Source organism: Phyllobates terribilis, unplaced genomic scaffold (genome assembly GCF_046119375.1).
Source record: "Phyllobates terribilis strain yellow unplaced genomic scaffold, ASM4611937v1 Scaffold_11__3_contigs__length_659146591, whole genome shotgun sequence".
Lineage (NCBI taxonomy): Eukaryota > Metazoa > Chordata > Amphibia > Anura > Dendrobatidae > Phyllobates > Phyllobates terribilis.
In genome coordinates, this window is record NW_027362771.1 from 545,392,140 (window position 1) to 545,404,337 (window position 12,198).

Here is a 12,198-nt window from a genome sequence, read left to right on the forward strand (position 1 = left end):
TTTCACAGCACTATGGCGCCTGTTCTTCTTGGGCGGGCGATATTTTAAGTGTAAAACGACAGTCCAAGGTGGAAGGCACACAGTACCCGGTAGCACTGGGTAATTCCTTCCTTTGCTGCGGGCACGCGATCCTGCTGACTAGGCCAAGTTGTGTGACGCCTGAAGAGCCCTACCCTGGGAGATGGGGACTCGGAGGCGGGTCCCGATGTTGTAGATGGGGTGCAGCCGTGGCCCGGACCCGCTCCGTGCCCAGGGCCATCACATTAAAAAAAGGATGGTACGGGCTTATCCGGGTTGAGTAGCTGATCTCGACTACGCCACCTGTGGCACCTGGTGAAGGCCACCAGCGCTGCTACAGTCCGCTGAGGCATGGTGTTATCGCAGCCGTCGTTGTTACTACTCCCCACAGGCGGAGCAGGGCCTCAGGGCAGAGGGACAGGAAGGAGGGGGTAGTAGTCCAGGAGGTCTGGTGCTGCGTAGTGCGGTGTAGTGCAGAATAAAGAGTCCGGAGGCCATAGGGGTGAATTTCCAGGGTTTTACTCATGAAAGATATGGCAGTAGGAAGGCGACTCCCTGCTCCTCGCGGAGTTCTGCGGTCACCAGAGACGAGGGGTCCGACAACCTCCGAGTAAGTCCAGCATTAAATCAGGACCCCGCACCAGAGTGTTCCTAGACATTAGACCTGGGCCTTTCCTGTCCGTGTGTGTGAATAGGCCAGGTTTCCCTCTGAACTTCACTCAGAACAAGGGTACGGGTGGCAGCGCCATTCTTTCCGTTACCCGGTGGGATCCTCAGGGCCTACCGGGCTTCCCTGACCAGGACGTAGAGTAGCAAGGTCAGGTGTTGGGGGCCGGTACCCCTCTTGCAGCAGGAATCCCTCTGAATAGATCAGGTAGGCGAGGACAGGTGGTGTACACCGCTCCATCTGCATCCTCCCCGGGACCCATTTGCGGTGGAGCTCCACTCTAAAGCTCCGGGCCTTCTTGGTAATGGTCCTTGACCGGGCTGAGACATTCCTTATCTTCAGCCTGCCCCTCATCCCAAGGCCAGGGGACGAGGGCCGTGTCCCCATCCTCTGCAGGTCCACACAGGATCCACTCTCAGGGAGGGAGATCACGATACAAGAACCCAGAACCAAGATGGCAGTGTATTAAATATGAAATTTAAGGTGTCACTATAATGTGAATCCTCCACCCTCACCCACTAACTGGTTCCTATCTCTTTTGGGTTCCCCAGTCTCCCGAATGCCAGTAGGGGCAGCACCTGGTGCCTATTAGACCACTCTGGCGGGAGGAGTGTGGTGTTGGATGTGGAGGTAGGGTCCTGACCATCACATTGTTCTTACCTCAGAGGAGGAACACTACACTCCATTGAAGAAGTGCAGCATCCCTATGGCGGTCGAACCCTCAGGGGCGCCACACCAACCTTTTATGTGGCACCGTATCGAATGCTTTTGAAGACTCCAGATATACAACATCCACAGCATTGCCCTGGTCCAGTCTGGAACATAACTTCTCAAAGAAGCTGATCAGTTTAGTTTTACAGGACCAATCTGTCACGATTCCACCCCTCAGTGTGTCTGGGATGCAGTCACTGCCACCTCAGCCGTCCAGTCTGGTACAGGGGCGTGGTGAAGCTGTCAGTACATTGATTGACAGCTCAGTGTCCATGTGGTGCGGGGGCGTGCTGAGCTGTGTTTTGATTGCCAGTTCGGACGCCCAATCTCAGACTGGGAGGTGCTGGCTGTCTCCAGGTGTTCATTGTCCCAAGTGATTGCACGGTTACATAGCTGGGCTGTTAGTCCCAGACTTCTGGCAGACATACATTCAGCTTTATGTAGTTTGCCTTTAACAGTCGAGTAAATCGGTCTAGTGGAGTCTCACCGTTTTTCTGTAATTTTGGTTTTCATCCTCATTTTGGTGAATTTTCTAAGATTAGTTCTGAATTTCCTGGGGTGGAGTTTGCCGTGCAGAGACTTGGGGATGGCTGGAGGGAGTTCAAAAGAATATTGGGATAGCTCAGATTCGCCAAAAACAGAAGTCCGATAGAAGACGTTAAGTGGGTCCTGTTTTTAAGACTGGAAATAAGGTTTGGTTGTCATCTAGGAATATTACATTTAAAGTGCCGTCGGCAAAGTTGTGTCCAAAGTTTATTGGTCCATATGAGATCCTGGAGGTGGTCAATCCAGTGGCAATCAGATTAAAGCTTCCTCCATTCCTTAACATCCCTAACGTGTTCCATAAATCCATATTAAAGGAGTTTGTCTCTTTGGCGGTGTCTCACTCACCCCCTCCTCCGGTTTCTGTCGACGGTGGCTTGGAGTATGAGGTTTAAATGGTTGTGGATTCTCGTAAGGTCCAAAATTCCCTCCAATTCCTAATCCACTGGAGGTGATACGGACCAGAGGAGAGATCCTGAGTCCCAGTTCGAGATGTGAAGGCTGAGCGGTTAGTCAGGGCCTTCCATCTAGAATATCTTCGGAAGCCTGGGGTATCGGTGGCCACCCCTAGAAGAATGGTACTGTTACAATTCCACTCCTCAGTGTGTCTGGGATGCAGTTATTGATGGCTTAGCCGTCCAGTCTGGTACAAGGATGTGCTGAAGCGGTCAGTACTTTGATTGACAGCTCAGTGTGCAGTCTAGTGCAGGGGTGTGCTGAGCTGTTGGTGTTTTTATTGACAGTTCGGCCATGTTTTTATTGACAGTTCGGCCATCCAATCTGAGACTGGGCGGTGCTAGCGGTCTCCAGGTTTTCATTGTCCCAGGAGATTTCCCGGCTACTTAGCTGGGCTGTTAGTCCCAGACCTCTGCCAGACGTACATTCAGCTTTGTGTGGTTTGTCTCTCTGTGCTTTGTGATCTGCTTGTTGATCTTTCATTGCCTGACCTTGGACCTCGTTCTGACCATCTGTCTGTTTAACCCCTGTGTTCTGATCCACTATCTTCCTGGTATTTTGACCTCAGACCGTTACCTGATTACGCCTTTGTCTCTTCGCTCTGTTTATGATGTACCCTCCTGGCTTTTGCCCTCGGACTCCTAGGCTATCCCGACTCACGGCTTGTCCATGAGAAGTGACTCAGCATCACACAATCCTTCATAAACTCATGTTGATGCCTGGTAGTGAGGTTATTTTTGTTGAGATACTCCAGGATAGCATCTCTTAGGAAACCTTCAAATCAGTAGCGTAGCCCCGGCCCTACGCGCAAAGAGTCCGACTTAGAGCTATGGTACCCTCAACTATATCGGCGTGTGCAGCCAGGCCTGCACAACATGTGGCCCGCTCCCTTTTCCCTGTACTCAGATGTATTCACATTTATCAGACGCAAATACATTTGAATAACACTGCAGCGCCTGCACAGTGGTAGAGCACCACTCATCATCTCCCCACCCCGATGTGCAGTGGCGTGATGAGGTCAGCACACTGCTGACCTGATCACTCTGTTACTGTGATCGTTGTGCCGCAGAGGTGGCAATGACGCATCGGCGAAGTGAGTACACATTATGGGGTAGTGAAGAAAATTGTGAGAGGGAGCAGCATGGGGGTGGGTGGAACATATGGAGAAGTGGGAGACAGTATGGAGAGGAGGGAACACGGGGAACAATATGGAGGAGTTGGGTTACCATTTGGAGAAGTGAGTGCACAGTATAGAGAAATAGGGGACAGTATGGAGAGGAGGGAGCATGGGGAACGATATGGAGTCGGGAGACCATATGGAAAAGTGGGGGCACGTATGGAAAAGTGGGGGAGAGTATGGAGAGGAGGGAGCATGGTGGACTATATGGAGGAGTGGGGGGACCATATGGAGAAGTGGGGAACATTATGGAGAGGTGGGAGTGTATGGGGACCATATAGAGAAATGGGAGTGTGATGGGACCGTATGGGGAAGTGGGTGTACAATATGAAGAAGTGGGGGGACAGTATAGAGAGGTGGGAGCGTAGGGGACAATACGGAAAAGTGTGGGAACAGAATGCTGCAATGGGAACATTGGGGACAATATGGAGAATTGGGAGCCTGCGGGGATCATATGGAGACGTGCGATTGTGGGGTGATTGTATGGAGCAATGGGGGCACATTATGGAGAAGTGGGAGCATGGAGGACAATATGGATGAGTGGGGCAACAGGATGGAGAATTGGGAGGGTGGGATAACTTGCTACCACAATCACCCTACTGCCTAAGTGGGAAAGGTAAACGCCTTATAAAGCTGAAGGTTATAGGGACTTTTATTGTTTATCAGGGATGTTAATGTGAAGGCACAGTATCATGTGGGCAGTATGCAGAGGAGAGAAAGTGTGGTTCTAGTGATGAATTTATCTACTGACGGTGGTTCTGGCACTGCATTCATTTACCAATAGTGGTTCTGGTGCTACGTTCATGTACCGAAGGTGGTTCTGGTGCTGCATTCATGTACCGACGGTGCATTCATGTACCAACGGTAGTTCTGGTGCTGCATTCATTTACCAACAGCGGTTCTCGTGCAGCATTCATATACCGACAGTGGTTCTCGTGTTGCATTCATGTACTGACAGTAGTTCTGATGAAATATTCATGCACTGACAGTGGTTCTGGTGAGGTATTCATGTACTGATGGTGGTTCTGGTGCCGCAATCATGTGCTGACGGTCCTTTTGATCTTATACACATGCAGGCTTCATGGCTATGTTAAAACTTACAAATGATCAAAATTTAGAGATTTGAGATGAGGAGAATTTGGCGAGTTTCTACTCCAAAAATTTGTTTTTAAGTTAGCGTCTGTACTCACTGATTTTTTTTTTTTTAGCAGAAACTGAGCTCTCCAAATCCTCCGCAAATACTGAACACTTGGTTCTGGTGATATATTAATGTACTGATAGTGGTTCTGATTATGTATTCATGTAAGTACCCCTTTAAAATGTTCTGCCGCCCTTGGAATTGGTTTAGTATGGAAACGTGGACCTTGAGCCAAAAAATGTTGTGCACCCTAGTCAAGCTGTGCAGTAGAGCAGGGATGGTCTCCCTGCACTACTGCTCTCTGTTCTATACACCACAATTCGCGTTAAAGGGGTATTCCCATCTCCAAGATCCTATCCCAATATGTAGTAAGTGTAATAATAATAATATTAGCAAATATCTCCAATTAGAAATGTAGTATAGTATTTTTGATTCGCTATGCCACTTACCTCATGTGCAGGCAATATAGGACCTTAGGTATCCATGGTTACGACCACTAGCAGCTAGCTGTCACTTTATCAGTGACGTAACCATGGATACCTAAGGTCCTGCAATGTCTGCACATGAGGAAAGAGACAGAGCGAATCAAAAATACTATATTACATTTCTAATTGTAGGTATTTGTTAATATTATTATTATTATTACACCTACTACATATTGGGATAGGATCTTGGAGATGCGAATACCCCTTTAAGCCAGCAGTCTACAGAACTGCTGCACAGGCCAAGGCACCGGAACACACACAGTTTGTCAGAATCCCGGCATGGTGATGTTATTGTGCCACGCCGGGACTATGACAGTGCATTAGTCTGCCTTGTGGACTCGTCAGTATCCTGGATTAGGTGAGTATATGATGTTTTTTTATTTTAATTAAAACTTGTGGTGTGACTGTGGGGGCATCACAAAGTGTAGGGGTTACTTTGGGGGACCCTGAAACAGTGTGGGGGGCCTCATACATTGTAGGAACTACTGTGGGGGACATTGTACAGTTTGATGGCTAATGTGGAGGCCGTTATACAGTTTGGGGGCTATTGTGGGGGTCATTATACTATTTTGGGGAGCAGTGGGGACATCATACTATGTATTTAGGAGCTGTAGGCGTATCATACTGTGTATAGGGAAGCTGTCAGGCATTATATTGTGTATAGGAGAGCTGTGGGCCACCATACTATATATATATATATATATATATATATAGGGGAGCTGTGGGGACCTCATACTCAGTATAGTGGGCTCACAGTTCCCTTATACAATGTATAGAGGAGCTGTATATTAGGGGCCTCAGGGGATATTATTAAATGTAAAGAGGGCACTTAAGCATTATTGTTGCACTCAGAGTATTGTGACCATCAAAGGGGCAAAATGTGGGCACTGTTTTCTAGGGCATTTGCACAGGATATTAATATTTCTTAGGGGGCGATTTTACCATCTAGAGGGCGCAAAGGAGGCATTATTATTATGCAAGGGGCACAGTGGTGGGCATTTTTATGAGGGGTACTAAGAGGAGCATTGTTATTGCACCACACAGTAGGGACACATATGGAAGCAGCGGGTCAGCATTGGGGTATCAGTAGGATGAGGTGTTTGTGCAGGTTGGGGATAGATTGTGACGGACGGAGCAGGAAATGTGAGAGGTCATATATGTTTTTTTTTTTTTGTAATCTCTGCATACAAATCCTGGCTGGAGAAGTTGTCATCTCGGTCTGGGCCAGCTGGAAAAGATGGGAAAAGTGAGTGACTGCATCAGGAAGCTCGTCCTCTGTAAGTTATTCCATATAACTGTACTGTAATCGCTTATACTTTCTCCAGGACTGGACTCTACAGTATGGTCACCATATAGCAGTAATATTGGTGTTGGTCTTTGCGCAGAGATTTATCTTGTGTAATAGTATGGTCATCTGCTGAGGTTCCCCTATACCCACAATTAATGTGCGCCACCATAGTTGTAATCAACATTAACGGTTAGGGGTCTACTCAGATGTACAAACGGGTACCGGATTCGGAGGCTGTGGAGGAATATGCGATGATTCCTTTCTGGATCACTCAGAGATGTCCGACACCTTACTCCTGTGGCTGCCACTACGATTGCTTGAGCGGCTGTCTGTGTGAGAGGCGTCAGTCTGCCTCTTTCGCTGGCATTGCTGAGGTGGGGGGGGGTTAGCTGCTGCTCCTGACTGTCCTGGTCAGCCATGGTTTACCTAGACTATGCGCTGGAGCATGAGCAGCGCTTCCAGGATAACCCCCCCACCTTAAATAGGGCCATCCAGAACCTCCCCCGGTTCAATCGCCCTCCCTCCCTCCCTCCCCCCCTGGCTGAGGCTTCAAAAAAAAAAAACGGCCGGGAAGCGCTTTAGAGGGCACCGCCATCTTGAAATCGGTCGCTGCCCCCTGACATCACTCAGCACGCCTCTCTCAGCATGCACCGCGCCGTGACTTCAGGTACTTCATACCCAGAAGTTGCCGCTTCAGAATGCGGCCAACTGAGGAGTCTGCGGCAGGGGGAGGGCGGCGCAGCGGTCTGCGGGAAGCCGGAGTTTGTCTCATCGCGTGCACCCACTCGGACACAGGCCCCCAATGAGCTGTGGCCAGCGCTTCTGGAGCCTGGAACCCAGTGCACAGGCCAGCACCCGTTCTTTCACACCGGAACAGACCCAGGTAAGCTTGACAACATCTTCTTCTAGACAGGTTCCCATCAAGGACAGGAAACCAACTGAAGCGAGGGAGAGATACCGCCCTTTGATTTCAAATGGATTCATGTCCTTGATGGAGTGGATCCCTCTCTCAAGGTGTGCCGTCATCGGTGATGGGAAGAAAAAAAAAAAAAAATCTAACTTTTTCCACAAAAATGATCTTTTAGCCCCAATTGTTTTATTTTCACAAGGGTAAGAGGAGAAAATGGAACCTAAAAACTGTTGTGCAATTTCTCCTGAGTACGCCAATACCCCATATATGGGGAAAATACAGTGTTTGGGCGCACGGCAGAGTTCAGAAGGGAAGGAGCACTGTGTGACTTTTTGAATGCAAAATTGGCTGGAATCAAGAGCGGACGCCATGTCACATTTCGGAAGCCCCTGATGTGCCTAAATAGTGGAAACCCCCCCACAATTGACTCCATTTTGGAAACTAGACCACTCAAGGATTTTATCAAGGGGTATAGTGTACATTTTGAACCCAGAGGTACGGCAGAATTTGATAACATTAGGTCATCATATTGAATAAGTTGTCATTAGTCTTGAGCCTAAGTGCTCGCTACTTGAGTTTGCATCGGGTACTCGGGTATGCACCATGTATCACGGGTGCTCGAGTGACATGTTCGAGTCCCCACCCCGCATGTTTCATGCTTGTTAGACACCCAAAAAAAAACATGCGGGGATCGCTCGTGCACGGCCGGCGATCCCAGCAACGTTTTTTTTGGCCGCAAAGCATATGGGGCAGAGACTCGAGCATGTCACTCGAACACCCGCCATACTCAGTGCATACCCGAGCACCCGATGCAAACTCAAGTAGCGAGCATTTGCGCTCAACACTGGTCACCATATCATCTTTTTTTTTTTTCTTTACTTTTGAAAAAAGCCCAACCTCAACATTTATTTTTTTACGCCGTTCCTCGTGTGGTTTAAGTGATTAGATGACTTTATTTTTTGGGTCGGTGCAATTACAGCGATACCAGATTCATATTAAGTTTTTATGGTTGACAGCTGTCACATTAAGAGATGCTTTTTTTTTTTTTTTGCATCGCCATATTTTGAGAGTTATAAATTTTCCATATTTTGGCCGACAAGAGTCATGTAAGGACTTGCTTTTTGTGGGAGAAATTGACATTTTTATTGGTACCATTCGCGGGCACGTGATATTTTTTGATCGCTTTCTATTCCGATTTTTGGGAGGCAGAATAAACAAAAAACAACAATTCCGGATTTTTTTTCCTTTTTTTTTAATGCCGTTCCGCGTGTGGTAAAATTGATTTTTTTTTTTTAAATCAGATAAATTTTTATTCATTTAGAAAAAACAATAATGAAATACAACTTCAGTATAACAATTTTCCATTTTCTTATTAGCAAAAAGAATCCCACCCTCAATCCCCCTCCCATTTAACAGACAGCAATAATCCCTCATCGTTATATAAGATATGATCCAATATCACACAAAACATCCTATAACCATTTCAATGCATTTCGTAGTGTATTCACCGGAATCTTCCCTTCAATAGCATTAATCACACCTTCCATGGTGCCCATCGGTTGTCACTGAGTTTGGCATTTTTCCTTTTGAAATAGATTTTCTACTCCATCCGTACCACATAATCCACCTGCCTTATATACTCTTGTCTAGAGGGAGGCTCCATTCGCACCCAATACCTGGCTATTACCTTCCTAGCTGCATATAAGAGTCTGGCAATTGCCTATTTTGCGATATCATTCCCCACAAGTTCCTCCACATATCCCAACAGGCAAACTATTGGAATTCTAGGAATTATACAGTGATAACGCCCTTCAATTAGGGCAACTACTTCAGACCAATAGCTTGCAAGTTTTGGGCAACTCCACATAACATGTAGTATACCGGCAGCTTCTGACCCACATCTCGGGCAATCCGAGGTCTCCCGTACCCCTATTCTGAACAAAAAATCAGGTGACCTATACGCTCTGTGAATAAGAAGTAGTTGGGACATTCTGGCGGGTTCACTTAGAGACAACTTGGGGATATATTCTAATATGGATTCCCATTTGTCATCCTCAATGGTACCAACATCTGCTTCCCACTTTCCCTTAGCCAAAACAGGATAATTCAGTAGAAAGGTGTGAAGCAGATCCGCATACACCGTAGATATGACACCTTTCGTACATCCCCCCATACAAATATAGTCAATAACAATATCCCTTTGAACAGACAGGTTCTTGATTTTCCTTTGCTTAATAAACGCATGTTTAACCTGTGTATACTGATAGCTGTGTCTGTCCGATAAGTGAAATTCCTCTTTCAGCGTCTCTAGGGTTTTGATGCTTTGATTATCCATCAGTTGCTAGATATATTGTATACCCTTTGCCACCCAGTCTCTCAGCTCTCTTATTTTATAAAATTCACATAGGTTTTCATTATCCCAAATAGGAGTATACGTTATCAGCCCCACTATGCCTCTAATCTTCTTCACCTTTGTCCACAATTTATGGACTAGGCCACAGATCAGGTATGACTTGCGCATCCTCCCAAAAAGTCCTGTTTCTAGACCCATTACCAACGGACTCTTCTTAAGATGAAGTTCCAGAACAGCCTGAATAGTCCCCTTCACTGCCCTCTGCACCCACCCTCTAATATGTTGGGACTGTTCTGCCAAAAAATATATCCACGGGTTTGGTAGAGCAAGACCCCCCTCCTCCTTCGGCCTCTGGAGAGTCTCCAGCTTAATCCTAGGCTGCCCTCCACCCCAGACCAGATCTCTAAATATTGCATTAATGCGCTGGAACACCGACCGAGGGATCCACACAGGGGAGTTATGTAAAACGTACAACAATTTGGGCATCAGCACCATTTTAAGAAGATTGGTGCGTCCCACCACCGAGAGGCGCATTTTGCTCCATGTAGATGCTTTATCCTTTAATTTCCCCAGTATCTGGTATACATTCAACTGAAGGTACTCCTTTACTGGTAATGTTATTGTAATTCCAAGATACTTAAATTCTCGTACCAACTTGAGTTGTGTACGCTCCACCTGTTCAACATCTAAACTATTCAGGGAGTCCATTTCCATAATATGAGATTTATCCCAATTAATTTGTAACCCATATAATAAACCAAATCTATTGATAATAGCTATTGCTCCATGTAATGATATCTGAGGGTCTGGTAAGAATAATAAAATATCATCTGCGTACAACGCTATCTTCTCCTCCGCCACACCATACCGGAATCCCCTCACCACGTCTGACTGTCTCAGTACAGCAGCCAACGGCTCTATAGCCAGGGCAAATAACAACGGAGAGAGGGGACAGCCCTGTCTAGTTCCTCTAGTCAAATCAAATTTATCTGACCGCTCCCCATTTACTCTCAATCTGGCCACCGGGCGTGTATATAATAATTTTATCCATGCCAAAAAAACGGGCCAATTCCCATCAACTGGAGAACATGCCAGAGATAACTCCACTCCACACTATCAAAGGCTTTCCGTGTGTCTAATGAGACCACCACTCTATGCCCAGCATGATCAGCGGCCAAATGCATATTAAGGAATAGCCGCCTCAAGTTAATGGCTGTCGATCTATCCGGCATAAATCCTGACTGATCCGGGTGTACAACACCAGAGACCACCCGGCTCAATCGGTTAGACATTACTTTAGCTAAAATTTTAATATCAGCCGGTAGTAAGGATATGGGTCTATACGAATCTGGCTTTGTCCGGTCCTTATCTGCCTTGGGCAGAATCACCACCGTAGCCTCCCGCATTGACTCCGGTAATTTTCCCACTTCCAGAGCCGCCAAAAACACATCTTTTAATTTTGGCAATAGTACATCTCTAAGATGTTTATAGAATTCTGTCGGTAAACCATCTGCACCTGGAGCTTTATTATTTGCCATTGAAGCCAAAGCTTCCTCCATTTCCTCTACCGTCAGGGGACCCTCCAAGCTATCCCTAGCCTCCTCACTACGCCTAGATATCGGAGTACCCCTCAAAAATTGGTCTATATCATCTCCCGTGTTCCTTAATTTAGAGTTATATAGATCACTATAGAAGTCTCTAAATACCCTCAAGACGCCAATGCCTCTCTTTCCTCCAATCTGTTCTGACTTTTACATCTGGATATATCGCGAATCAATAAACCCCTAGCATAAGCCTTCATTGTGTCCCACACAGTTCCTATGGCTGTACTTCCCATATTGTTCTGGAAGAATTCCTCCACCTCTCCTGTTATTTTCTGAATATCTACCGTTTCCAGCCATACCGGGTGAACCTTCCACTCTTTCCATCCACCATTCCCACACATAACGAACCTCAGTTCCACCAGCAAAGGACTATGATCAGAGAGTATCCTAGGCAAATAATCAATATGAGCGATGTTTTGGTTAACCAACCCATTTCCCAAGGCCAAGTCTATTCTAGACATAGAACCGTGTGTCGAGGAGTAACATGAATAGGTCTTCACTCCCATATGTCGCACTCTCCACAAATCTATCAGGTCCACCTCTGACACATATTTAGCAAAGGGTGTCTCCCCCTCTCCGTCAGTTCTTCCCGGTTGCCTACTAGTTTTGTCCCAAATTTTATGCATTATATTGTTAACATCTCCGATCAGCAATACAGGGGTCCCTGTCCAATGCCTCGTAAGTTCTATAACCTCTTGCAGTTTTGTCCCAGTAAATGGCGGTGGGAAATACACTGCCATCACACAATATAATTTGCCATAAAGTCTGCAGAATAGAAAAACGTACTGTCCATCTTTATCTATTTTAACCGCAACCTCCTCAAATGGAGTCCCCACATGCACCAAGAT